Genomic DNA, 14250 nt, shown 5'->3' with positions numbered 1-14250 from the left:
ATGTAGTCCTGTTCATCCTACTCAGAAAACCTGACAGCTTCTATCATTCTTCTGCAGAGTGGGCATGCTGGATTTCTCTTTGCCCACTGCAGGATGCAGCCAGGCAGAACTGGTGGTGACAGGGCAGAGAAAAATTCACATCCTTCTTAGTGCCCTGGTAGATGGGGCAGCTCCATTCTGTCCCCATGGCCATGTCTGTCTGTCCCAGCAGCAGGGAAGAGCTGAGGACCATGAGCTGCTCTCATTTGCAATCTTGCTTGGCCAGAGCCCAAGCTCAAGCCAGAGTGGTCCAGGCTCTGTCAGTGCCCAAATAGAAGCAGGAAGGGATGTTGTATCACAATCCATTCCTTGGTGAAGGAGGTCCATAGCAGCCTCAAGAGGCACCTCAGACACTCAACAGTCAAGGCAGTAACATATGGACAGGACACAGATGGCAGTTCATGGCTGGGAGAGCATTCGTAGACATATCCAAGGACAAATTTCCCAGGAACTCTCCACAGCTCTGGGATCTGCTCATCAGCTCTGTCAGAAGCTGCAGCAGAACAACCAAAGTCCTAAAAAGCAGCTTCCAGACACTTTTCCTACCATCCTGCCTGAGCAGCCAGGTTGCTTGCTGCAAAACACTCTTTTTCTCCTCTTCCCCAATGCCCTGTGGACACTTGCAGCCAAAATAAAAAGCTCCTGGCCCTCTGTGTGATGTGATAGTACAGTTTTTATATTTCCATGCTGGGATGAAAGAAAGCTGTGCTGTGCGTCAGGAGAGGCCAGGACCCACTTGGCCTTCCTGCAGGCTGAGGGGGTCCCAGCAGACATCCTGCTGCTTTTTTGGGGAATGTGTGAGGGGGAGTGGAGGGGGTGACAGAGAGGCCGAGATCATAGAGTGGAAACTCAGCTCCAGAGAGCCAGTGCAGACTCTCCCTGCTGAATGCCTGCTGGGGCTGGCAAAGAAGGAAAAGGCCCCAATAACAGCCCGGTGGCACTGTGTCTCAGGGACAGGTACAGGGAGGTGACAACAAACAGCAGCATGGCCCGGTCTCACAGCTCCTAGGAAGCAGTGACAGAGGGGCCTCATGTGCCAGAGATTTCAGAAAGGCTGTCTTCTCAAATGGCCACTCTGAAACCCCTCTCTTTGCCTCTTGGCTTTGTGAATGCTTTTGACAGCCACAGCATCCTGGGGCAATGCATTCCACGATTTCATTAAGCACTCCTTGAAAAGCACCTCCCATTGTTCAACTGAGCTGCCAGCCTGGTCATTTCAGAGGGTGCTGCCTTGGTGGAGAGAAAAATCAATCTTCTGCCTTCCAGGGAGCTGAAGGAGAAGGGACTCTTCACCATCCAACACCTGGCTGGGTCCCATTCAGAGCTCCTGCTTTGTAGACTTGGTGAGGTTTGCTTGGCAGTTACCAGTGTGGTAAATAGGTATGATTCGTGCTGATAAAAATTGAAACAGCAATCAATATTGATACAGTAACTAATATCTGGAAATAATAAAATAAGTTAAAAATAGTAATGCCAAAGAAGAGAGGGAAAGGAGCGGCTCCACCCCCCTTTTCCCAGCAGATGTTCTCAAGGACCACAGGAAAGAAACTGAAGATACAGTTGCTAAAAATGACCAAGAACCTGGTTGGGTCCAAGATAATGTTAATTATAAGGGACTTATTGCTTTGATATGTAGATGTAGTGATACGTTAGTCTTGGCTTACATTGTAGTGGCTTGGTGCGCATGTGTAACCCAAAGGTGAATTAAAAGACTACAGGGCCTTCATCAGTGACGACCCCCAAAGACTTGTGCGACCACCAAACCAAGTGGTGGTGCATGCGTGGTAAAGGTGATAATGAAGGCGGAGAAAGAAAAGTGACGAACCGAAAATAGGAGGAGATGGCATTGACACATGGCATATAAGGGGTGATTTTCACTTGGCAAGCTTGTACGTGAAGTGGCAAGGGTCTTTGAACCCTGCACTCTGTACCCCGCGATATCTCTTGCTTATGCGCTATTATTGAAACCAAATTATCCCTTCTTTTAATCAAATTATATTGTATCCAATTTTATATTTTTCATCTTAATTATTTCATTAAAATTGTTACTACTTTAAATATTGTTTAGGTCTTTTTAATGATGGGATAATTGGGCAAACATAACACCAGCGAGGTGAGAACATTGTTCTGAATTGTCCCCCATACTTCATACACGGTGTGTAGAGTAGGTATGTGCTTGTTCATCTCCATGTGTGCTCAGGGTCTGCCTTCATTTCTGGTTTTAGACCTGAGATTTCTAATGTCTGTCAGCTATCTGTAGGATCTGTGGGTACATGCAGCTGTATTTACTGGCAGGTCGGGTATCTGACTCTCATCTTTGAGTGTGGTGCCTTTATAATGCAATGTGCAAATGAAAAACTGAGACACTAATGATGTTATTTGCCAGAGTCCCAGTCTCTGTCCAAGCTGTAATTCAACACTGCAAATTATTCTGTAGACCTGAGCCTGTGTTTTCTGTTTCCTGGCTGAGTGCTTCAGCTGCTGGTGTTGGTTTTTTGAACAGGAGCACCTGACTCTTTTATCTTTATCACTTGTGCCTTTATGATTTGAAAGCAGCCCTTGCTTTAATTTTTTTGTAAAAGGGCCTAAAATCAAAGCTGTGGACATTTTAGAAGGGTTAAGTAGAACACTGAATGAAATTTTTATTTTAGGCCTGCAGTGAGAAGGTCTCAGGCCAGAAATTGGTGCCTTTCTGTGCTTGTGCTCTCCTGCTCTTCTTGTACTTGTATGTTCCTCTGGACACAGTGGGATGTGTTGTCATTTCCTGGGACTTCTGTTGAAGGCAACTGGTTTTCTTTTCAAGGTGATTCTTATGTTTCCCCTCATGGCTTCCCCAGGTGACCAACCTCCGTTCCAAGGTGTCCTGCTCTGCCATTGTCACTCTGGGAGAGCTCTCTGTGACCTTGAAGAAGGACATGGACTCTGAGGTGGATGAGGTTGCTTGCTCTGGTCCTTCTCCAGATGGTGTCCAACTCCCCAGAATTTGTTCAGAAAACAGCCAGTCAGACCCTGGGGATCCTGGTGAAGAATGTGACTCCTGCACAAGCAATGACTGCTCCCATGGACATGGGAGTCAAGTAGGTTCCTTTTCTTTTAGTGATATTCTTCACCTTTGTGTGTGTGTGAAGGAGAAGGGATGAGACAGAGAATGGGAATGGTGGGAGGGAAGGGTCTTGTATCCTGCATCTCCTGTGAACTCAGTGACTTGATTCTCCAACCAACCTCACTTCTTTCCTCTTGTCACCAATTTCTGCCCTCCTGCAGCCCATTAGTTCTCAGAATCACAGAAGTGTAGAATATGGGGAGTTGGATGGGCCCATCAGGACCATCAAGTCCAGCTCCTGGCCTTGCCCAGAACAGCCCAAGGGTCACACCAAGTGCCTGAGATTGTTGTCCAAATGTTCCTTCAGCCCTGTCGGGCTTGGTGCTGTGACCACTGCCCTGGGGAGCCTGTTCCAGTGCCCAACCACCCTCTGGGTGAAAACCCCTTTTTCCTGATGTCCAAACTAAAGCTCCTCTGACTCAGCTTCCTGCTGCTTCCTGGGGTTCTCCCAATCTGTCAGATTTTCCTAGATGTGGTGATCAGTGGGGAAGGGAAAGTGCATGCAAAGGCCAAGGATAGAGCCTTGTGCTTTTGTGGGCAGAGGGACAATTGCAATTGCAGCTGTGAGCAGTGTTTGGTATTTCACAGCTCTAACCAGAGAGGCCCTGGGAAAACCATGTCCCCTCATGATGCCATTAACTTGAGAAATGAGGAGGGTCCTTGCTGGGGCGTGGAGCACGTGGGGGACAATCTGCTGGGTGTGGCACAGCCTGCACAGCAGGTGCAGCTCCTGCCAAAGGAGTCTTGTATGACTGTCCTGGCCTTAGAGCTCTACTTTCTATTCCAACTGATGTTTCATGTTAGCCTTGAGATGATGAATCACTTTACAGGCACCTTCACAGGCTGACTGCCATGGGACAGTTGGAGCAAATGCTGCCTTAAATGTTGGTGCTGGGCCTGATAGTTCCCAAGAGACGCTCTCTAGAACAGGACAGCCTGGCTAAACTGCCTGCCACCCTTTCCTCAGCTTTGCAATAGGGTAAAAGATTCAGATGGATCCATTGCCAAGCCTCACAGAAGAAACAGGCTGCATTGCTGGATATTCTGCAACTTCACGGCCCACAACGTGTTTTCCCTGCATTTGTTGTTTTCCAAAGGTCTGCAGATTTGGGGATAAATGGCTGGAAAGAGCCTCAATCCTGCTGCAGCTCTGTGTAGTGAGTGACCTCTGATGGGTCAGCATCAATTGCCCTTAATTTCTAAATTATTCATGTGTCATCTATTTCTTTAATCTTTCTCAGAGTAAATACCGTGAAAGAAATTGAGTATCAGACAGTGCAGGGAGACTGAATTCTCCCTCTTCCGTGCAGGCAGGCCTTGTGTGCAATGCTACCTTTGTGTTTCCCTGAGGCCAGAACCTTGTGCAGGTGCCTGAAGGTGCAGGGAGAGCCCAGGCTCCTTCCCCCAGCAAGGGCAGGGAGCAGCTCTGGCCAAGGCCGGCACTGCTGCTGCTCCTTGTCCCTGTGCCCAGGGTTTGCTCTCTCCTCCCCAGCAGCCGCCACGCCCCGGTGCGCGAGTGTGCGGCCCAACTCCTCCTGTCCCTGATGGAGAGAATTGGAGTCACCCAGCTCGCAGGCACAGCCAGGGCTGAGAGGCTGCCACACGTGGCAGGGAAGCTTGCTCAGGACTGCCACAAGGACACAAGGTAATGATCTTCATTTCACCTCCCAAAACAGGAAAACCGCTTTGTGTCTGGCTGTAAAGGTGAAACCATACAAGAGTGGAAACTAAAGGGAATATGAAGTTACCTCATCGTGTGAATAAAGGTCATAGAATCATGGAATATGCTGAGTTGGAAGGGCCCATCAGGATCATCGAGTCCATCCCCTGGCCATGTGCAGGACACCCCAAGAGTCACTCCATGTGCTTGAGAGCATTGTCCAAACTCTTCTTGAGCTCTGTCAGCCTTGGCACTGTGACCACTGCTCTGGGCTGCCTGGGCAAATGGCTGTACTGGGAAACCTGAGGTTGGCCAGAAAAAAGAAGCATAGCCACCTTTTTCCTGTGGCTTGAAGGATTCTTTACTGAGATCAAAAGATCTCAGATCAGCCAGTCCAACAGTTTTGTTTAGCCTCAGGTGCACAACACAAAGCCCAAGTGTTGGCTAATGCTCCTCACTGAAGGATCCCAAACATCCATTTCTCATTAGCTTCAGACTATCCTAGAAATATTTCAGGGGTCTTTAACCAACATATTTAGTCTTTCTAAACCTATTCTGCAGATTTCTACAATGCTGTTATCTGCGGCTCAGTGAACTCCACATTTCTTCTTGAAGAAAACAGAGGTTTCCTAGTGGCAAAATCAACCCAAACCACCAAAATCCCCTTCCTTTGGTGATTCAATTCCCATGAATAGCTGCCAAGAACACCAGAACAACTAGCTGTCCCTGTGCATACCCATAGTATAGAATAATCAATAGGATGCATGAGGTGTTTTGTCCTGGCTTCCCTGCCAGGTAAAGAAAGGCAAATTATTGTGCAATGGCAGCAAGACACTGCTCATAGGCTCTGACAACAAAGCAGATGTGTTTTGCTTGTTCCCTGGGATCCTTTGATGCCACAGAAGCACACCCCCAGTTTCAGAGGGAAATGGTATTTTCTGTTGCCCCATATTCTCCTTTTGCCTCTTGTGTTCAGCTGACAGCACTGTGCAGTGTCAAGTGAGGTAAATCTCCCTCTTTGCTGAGTAGGTAATGCCTTCTCATGCAGGGATTGCACCTGATGAGTTTAAGGGATCAGCCTCTTCTGTTAACACTCTTCCTTTGTTTGTTCACTTTTCTTTTGTTTCCTTCCTTCCTGCCTTCCTTCCTTAGGCATTATGGACAGGAGATGGTGAAGATGTTGCTCAATCATCAACAATTTAAAATGCTTTTGGAACAATCTCTTTTCCCCCCGTGACCTGGAAGATATTCTGACAAGAACTCAGAAGAAAGTAAGTGCTTGGCAGGAGAAATGTCTCCTTTGGGCAAGTATTGCCTCTGCTAATATGAAATCAAAGATACCAAATCTGTCTTTAGCTCATTCCTGTTCTGCTGAATCATTTTGCTCCTGGGAATGAGCTGTTAATCCTGAGCCTGTTCATCTGCAGACCACAAAGGAACTGATATTATTAGGGAAAAGTGGGGTTTTGAATATTTTCAATATCGGTCACAAAGAGGAAAGGGAAAGGGGAGAAAATGGGTTTACATTTAAGCGTAAGCCCCCACCATGTTCTCCCTACTCTGCCCCCTCTAAAGCAATTAAGTGAGAATTGTGCTTCTGAAGACAACAGAGTCTTTGCAAAGGACACTGGAAGTAGTAGTGCCAAGAAAATTCCCAAATTTACAAAAGATGTCCAAGTCAATCCTAGTTACTACAATGACTGACTGTCTGTCTTTTGTGAATACTGCCCTGCTGTCCAGCCCTGTGGAGCTGGAAGAAGCTTGGTGAATTCAGCAGCATCGAGCGAAAAATTCTTTGTTTGTTTGGGGCAGGATTTTATATTTTGTTATCGACATTACAGAAGGGAGCCTGCCTTTGTGCAGGAGCAAGGAGAGTGAGTGTTGAACCAAATCAACTTCTAACACAATGGGCCAACCCCCAAAAGAGTCCAATTTTTTCCGTTGATTCCTTTACAAACACTTGTTGCCTACCTATTTGCATTATTCCCATTTCTGCTCAAGACTAAGAAATTTGGGATTTTAGACTGCTGCTCAGTGTGGTAGCACCCATAACCTGCCTTGGGCTATTGAAAACAAAGAGTTGGCATCACTGAATCTCTGGTCTGTTTCCATCTGTAAGTTAGGAAATGTTTTCCTAAGCCTTGGTAGCAGTGATCCTGGTTCTAACTTGTGTTTTCAACAGGGAATTTCCTGTTTTATATTCTAAAGATTGATGGGGTTTCTCTGTGTCTTTGTAGGGGATGGAACACCAGAAGGCTGAAAGCCCATCTGTCAAGGAGCCGGTGGAGGAGAGGAACGATGGCTCAAAGAAGCCTCAGGCCACATTGTGTGCTAGCAAATGGTACTCAGCACTTTTGTCAGATGTGACAAAGCACATGGCAAGATTTACATGTCTCTTCCTCAGGAAAAACTGTCTGGCAGAGATGACCAATGCCACAGATTGTTTCCTTTCCCTACAAATGCTCTAGGATAAAAAATGTCTACTTGTGCATTGTGCTGAACACAACTTCTCTGGAGGGGTTTCCACAAAAATGGAGAGACAAACAGACACCCATTGACTGCAGCTCAGACGATCCAGGGCAGTGGCAAGGGCAGTGTTGCGGAGGCTGGGAGAGGGCCAAGTTTCTGCTGCCTGACTTGGGACAAGTAAATTCAAACAGTGTTGTAATCATATTGCTGTGTATCATATTTCCAGAGTCTCATACCTTCTGGGGGGTTTTCTCACAGCAGTGTTGTTGTTGCTCCTCAGCCAGGGCTCCTCTGCAGCCCTCCCTGAATGCCTCACCCCCTTTTATCCCAGCTACCTCCACGGGCTACAGCTGCTGCCCAATTAAGGGCATCACAGCTGCAGCCCATTTACAATAACTAGAATCAGGGCAGGGTCACTTATACAATACAGAGATCTTTTACTGCCATACATATATTTACTCAGGTTCCTATAAAATAGGGGTTTTTTTTAATCTGAGTGGAGTCGTTTTCAGATGGATGTTTTGATGAGAAATCTCAGTCTGGAAGCAAGATGCCATTCCATAAAGATGCAGTTCTCATCTGTGAGGTTTGGCCTGGCTGAATCATGGTTTTCTTTCCCTCAAACAGTACCAAGTTTGAGTAGTAAGTAGCAAGGCAATTCCTGAACAACTTCAGTCAACGGGTGTCTGAATGTGGACTTTTTGCCTTGATATTCCTGTCCTTCATGTAATTTGCTTGATGGACAGCATGTTTGGTTTATTTCCCTCTGTGCTGCAATCAGCATTTAAGACAGGAATTTGCTCCTTGCTGTCTCTTCATGGCAGTTGCAGAGCTGCTTGTACCTGTTCTCCTCTGACAGCAGAGGGGATTTTTTTAGCTCTGTCCTGCTCAGCAGTGGCAGGAAAGTGACCACATGCCTCAGTAGCATAGCTACCATCTTCCTGTGCTCATGGAAGAGGCAGGTTGATCAGGAGAATTGTTCCCAGTGGGGTTGTGAAGCTGTGCATCTGGTCTCCAGGGAAGCAAATGAAATGTGAGTGTAGTTCTGGGATTTCTGGTTTCTGTTTTTATCTCTGTTACTGATCTTCTGAATCCTTCAAATATGGCCCTGTTTATCTGTTCAGATGCATCTGAGCTACTTTTGCAGATTGTCATGTCTGGTTGTAGAGACACTTCTCCAGAGTGATGAGTTCCCTTATTCTAAGAAACACACATCCCATATGAGGAGGCATTTAAACTTGGCAGTAGTGTCTCTCTTTCTCCACAAAGCAATGTGACCTGTGTGCCCTGGCAGCCATCTGAAGATAGATCAGATGCACCTCATCCTTGGTTTTCCTGAGTGAGCACTGGGGAGAATGTCACTTGCAGATTGTCTGCCATAACGATTAACATGAAGTCCACGTTGTTCTTCAGAGCCTCGTGATTTTCCAGCTTGAAATCACAGGATTAGGAAAGCTGCTCAAGATGTTTTGCTCACAATTATTTGAAGGTATTGTCTGTGGCTGCAGCTCTCTCCATAGAGAGCAGCAGGCACAACTTTGCCAGGCGTTGTCCTGGGGAAGGATTTTAGAAGATCAGAGAAAAGAGTGAGAAACAATTCTTATCTTCACTTGCTGCACCCGTTGTTGTGAACATGTGGAATGTGATATGGAGATTTGTTTACCAAAGGGTAATTTCTTAATTGGCCACTGGTGATGGTGTTTGGATTCAATTGACCAATCTGGTCTGTCTCTATCAGACTGTCTTTAAGGGCAATGAGTTTCAGCACAGCATAGCATAGCATAGCATAGTATAATAAAGTGATTGATCAGCCTTCTGGAATCATGGAGTCAATGCTAATTATTTCCTTGATGGGGATGCCATGCTACGATAATTATCACCACCAGGTCCTCATTTGGTTTTATTTTCCAGGGTGAAATCTCCTTCTGATGGACACCTCCTACACTGTGCAAAAGCCCAGGTCACGTCACCTCCAGCTGTGGAAGAAACGGAGCTGCTCCAGAAGCTTTACCATCTCCTGGAAGCCAAGGGGTTTCAGACAAGGATGGAAGGAGTGGAACTCCTCCTAGACCTGTGCAAAACCAGCCCCCAGCTCATCTCCACTAACATTGCCCAAGTATGTTGGGTATCTTCACTGCTCCTTTCCTTTAGCTCCTTTCCTGAGCCTGTAGCAGCAAAGTTAATTCAGTGTGTCTTGGCACTCCGTCCTGGCTGTTTGGGACACTCTGGTCCCTCTTACCCAGAAAAAATTTAATTCAGGTCCAGGCTTCAGGACAAGTTATTTCAGTCCAGCTGTATTTGTCTGGCGGGTGCCTATTGATGCTGTTCATCAGATGATGGCAGAATTTTCTGCTGGTGTAACTGCTGCTCTCTCCTACTCCCAGCTGGGTGAAGTGAAGGGAATCCAGCCCCTGAAAGCATGGCAATTGTTCTCTAGCCCAAAAATGGGTTTGCATAGGGAAGAGAAGTATCAGGCTGGGTTGGTTTAAACCCAGTTGCTTTTTTAAAGAATACTTCTATATACTCCATCTTGTCTTACACAGGCACAGCTCTGGCTCCTCATTTCCATCCTTGTTCCTATTCCTCTTGGTAAAGACAGTGCTCTCCCTTCTTGGGGGTCTGTTTTTCTCTTTGGAAAAGGAAGAAAACAGCTAAGGACTCATCTCTGCCTTCTCCTCCCAGTAGCTGCTTTTTCCCTTTTTCCAGGAAAAGGTGCCTGATAATGAGGCGTTCAAGGGACTCAACCTGCTCTAATGAGAGCTGTACAGCACATGACATTTCAGAAGTCCACTTGTTACTTAGAGAAATGGTCTGGATCCTGGAAGAGTTGATCATAGCCCTGCACTGCTCCAGACACTGCCTCTGAGACAAACAAAAGAAAACTTAGATCTCCTCCAGCCATAGTTTTGGCAAAATCATAACTGCCCTCAGTACTTGAGGCAACTGTATAGAAAACCGGGCATTGTAAACATCTGCTTCCATTCAAAGCAAAGGTACTCTTTAGCATTAATAAATGGAATTAATTTAATGATTTATAGATGGAGAGAAATACCATAGGAACTATTCTGTCCCCAGCCAAACCTCTTAAAGACAGAAGAAAATCTTTCAACCAGCATGAGGTTGTGCCACCATTCCAGTGAGTTGCCCCCAGGAAAACAGTGAAATTGTGCAAGCGAGTGCTGACCTGACAGAAAGGATCACTTTCATCTGTGACATTGCTGACTGCTACAGCCACTCTTCAAACAAGGACATTTGAATCCAGCTTTCACGTTGCTGGTTCTCTTCACAGATTTTTGACTATTTTGTCCTGAGAATATCTGACAGCCACAAGAAAGTGAAGCAGAGGGCGCTGGACGTGCTGGCTGAAATCACAGGAGCCCTGAAAGATGCCTTGAACCCGGTGATCGTTGGTTTGGTGGAAGGAATAACAAAGAACCTGAACTCAAAGGATCCCAGGGTTCGTGGGGCAGCTGTGAAAGCACTGGAAGAATCCATTGCTCATTTGGGTAAGGCTGAGCCCTGGCAGGGACTCTCCTCGACTTCGTCTCTGTCTCTCCTGCACAAGAGAGCGCTGAGTGCCTTGACAGCTGCTCTTGTCTGTGGAACACTGCAGCTGACACCCACCAGAGGCTGTGCAGGTGCAGTCCTTATGCACCATCCCCAACAGGCTGGAATGGGATCAGCATTTCCCAACAGTCCCAGGAGCCCTTGGCTCTGTGCTGCTTGTCTGAAGAGCAAGTCCTGGGCTACAGCTCTGCTACAGTTCAGAGGCAAAGGGGGTTGGAGTTTGCTTAGGCCCTGTCTGACTTCCCAAATGAACAGCTTTGCTGTGTGCATGAAGGGACACTGACCCATCAGAGCTTCTGCAGAGCAGCCACCTGGAAGACTCTACATTAGAGGCATTAGCTGCCTATTTTCCACTTTTCTTCTTTTCTTCTATTTTCAAAGGGGAACTTGTGATTCACCAAGTTCATTTCTTTAGAACAAAGAGGTATAAACCCAGCTGTCAAGGATGCCTTGTTCCACCTGTTGTTTTGCATGGGGCAAGGTGGCCACAGCAATTAACTGCATAGGCAAGGGCTGGTCCAAATTCCTTTGCCACACACATTTATGTCAGCTCTGAAAATTCCGTACTGGTGGAATATGCCTGAACAAAGGAGTGTTGAAGAGGCAGGTCTTCAAGAGGAGTTTCCACTTTCTCCTCCCCAGCTGCTTTGTGATCTCAGGAACTGCCTGACTCAGTGCCTTTCTGTGACCCAAGTATGGGGCTCTTCCTTTTTGCTCTGGGATGCAAAACCTTTCCACTGCTTCCATGTGACTGAACTCTTGAGGTCCCTGATGTGAAATGTTTTAACACAGCTCCTGCTACAGCAGACAAGTTTGGATTTACAAATGTGAAAGGAGAGCTTTTCTTTTGGAATTTAAAACCCTGCCAAGTATGCTGGAAGGAAAGAAGAATAGGATTCAAACATCTGCAGAAATGTGCTTGATTTTATAAAATGGGGTTGGCCCTGCCCTTTCTCCTATGACCTGAGGAAAGTGAGCAGAAACGTGTGTTTCCCTTGTAGATAAAAGTGTCACTGCTGAAAGAGTTCAGCTGCCAATGGAATCACCTGAGTGGCCAAGCCCTGCTGGATGTCACCGAGCGTATCACAGGTACGGCCTCCCCTTCTGAGCCAAGAGCTCTTCCCAGGGAGCATTTACAGGGAATGCCTGTGAGCAGACAGCAGAGCAGCTCCTCCAAACCAGGAGGTGCTGAGCGTGTCCCTGCTGCCCCATAGCCAAGGCAGGTGGGTTTGGCAGGTTTTCCCTGGCTGCTGCAGAGCTGGGCAGCATCTGAGATGGGGGCAGCGCTCGGCCTGGGGCTGAGCTCTCACTGGGGCATCTCAGAACCACCTCCAGCAAAGGGAGGGCTAAAAATGCCCCAGCTGGCTCCTCTCTGGGGAGCTCAGGGACATCTGTGATCTTTGAGGGGAAATGGTGGCCAGTGCTGTTTCAGGGCATCAGTTTGTTTTGTCCTCACAGATTTCTTGTTTTTCTCTTGGAAAGTTTTGAGGCTGAACCGTGCAGAGCCTGGGGGTCACAGCTTAGGCCAGAACTCAACAGAGGTATCAGAGGCACAGGTTTAGTGCAAGGCAGCCTCTGGGGCACAGGGACAGAAGCAGAGTGCTGAGGCTCCCTGCCTGTGCTGCCACAGTGGCCTTGGACTGAGCCTTTCAGGGTGTGCAAACAGTGTCTGCCTGTGTCAGCGCTGTCCAAAATGCTACAAATGCAGCTGATAATTGATTCCTCAGGGGAGCTTGCTGTGTCAGCAATAGCCAAGGAATGGAAAAAGGATAATCTCAATATATAGCAGAGAGGATGATTGATAGCCTTGCTTTAACTGGGGCTAAATCCACTGCTAATTATGCCAACATCTTTAAATGCAAGGTTTAATACACTTTGTGTCTTCATTAGGAATCTGAAAAGGGCATGTTCAGCGATTGGGAATGTCAAAGGCCCTTTAAAGAGCATTTGAATAAAGTAGATCTCCAGCAATAGGGCATTTAGTTTAGCACTTCTTTTGATCTCGTTTTCAAATAAAGGAATTACCCATAAATTAGGACTACTTTAGAAAAAGCAGATGTTCTCTCTGAGATTTAGCAGGACCGGACAGCTGTTCCTCACATTCAGTAGTCACTGATGTCTTTAATTGCATTTAAATTCAAATGAATTCCCATTTTAAAATGGGTACCATAACCCTTTCCTGCTTAGCAGAATTGGTTTTGGGTACTTGCAGGAGCTCTTTCAATGTTGATGACTGCTGGTGGATTAACAGCATAGAGAAAATGAAGTCTCTTCCGCCACAGAATATTAAATTGCTGCTAAATAACATTTTGTCTGATCAGAAAATAAGAATGGTCTCCAGAGCATTTCAGGTTTTCATCTCTTAGCCAAATCTGACTGTTGCAAGGAGCCTGTTGCTAGTAAACATTTGTCCGTGTTTGATACAGTTCAGTTCAGAAAATGGGCAGAGAGATTTCAGAGACAATATGAGAAAGCACTCGTGTTTTGGTTACATTTCAGTCCCCTGTGTAGCATTTTTCTTTCTCTATGCCCCTATTTCAGTGGACATATAAGAAAAAATGCCATTAACATTGGGAGAGGAAGTGGCATTAAAATGTGGAGATGCCCAAATGCCAAGGCAATGGGATCTGGGTAATTCTCTAGAGATGCCCTGAGGTTTGAAACAGCTCTTTGTTGGAAGCCCCAAAAGCATTCTGCCAAAGACACCAGCTGGTCACTGATGTTTCTCATCCAGCTGTCAGGCAGCAGCCATCTCTGGTGGGCTGGAGTTTTGAGGTGAGTTCTAATCCTGCCCTTTGCTGTGTGCCACTGAGCACAGGGAAGAGCCAGATTAGGCATCTGGCACTTGACATCAAAGTTACAAAAATGGAATCATCCCTTTTATTAGAAATCTCTCCATTTCCTCTCTATGGTACATTTCCAAATCTTCAGAGTGGGTTTAGACAACTTCTTAATGGAAATCAAAGGCAATTGGACATTTCATTCATTGTTCATGCGGAGATTGTGAAATAATTTAGGAAAGGTAGGAAGTCTGCCACAGGGACAAGGCTCTGGTTGGAGCAATTAGTGCTGAGGGGTTGGTGGTTCTGTTTCCAGGATGCTCAGCTGCTTTGCCCGTTTCTGGACCAAGGGGCTCTGGGTGCTATTTTGCTGCTCTTGGCCAGAGAGGCTGGCAAGAAGCAGAAGCAGAGGCAGATCCCTGTTTGCAGTGAGGCTGGTGGGTAAGGAGCTGTGTCTCTGTCCCGGCAGTGCTTGTGCAGGGGGTTCATGCCAGGAGCCCTGAAGTCGCCCAGCGCGACGCCCTGCCCGTGCTCTGGTCCTGCCTGGGGAACAAGGCGCTGCCTGTGCGGAGCACCAACGTCCGCACCGTGGCCACCAAGCTCGCCTCTGCCCTCTGCAAGGTGATGGGCAC

This window comes from Melozone crissalis, unplaced genomic scaffold (assembly GCF_028551555.1).
Source record: "Melozone crissalis strain CALT ecotype California unplaced genomic scaffold, PUWL_Pcris_2 ptg000109l_1, whole genome shotgun sequence".
NCBI classification, from domain to species: Eukaryota; Metazoa; Chordata; class Aves; order Passeriformes; family Passerellidae; genus Melozone; species Melozone crissalis.
The sequence above is the reverse complement of the archived record's forward strand: the minus strand, read 5'-3'. Positions refer to the sequence as shown.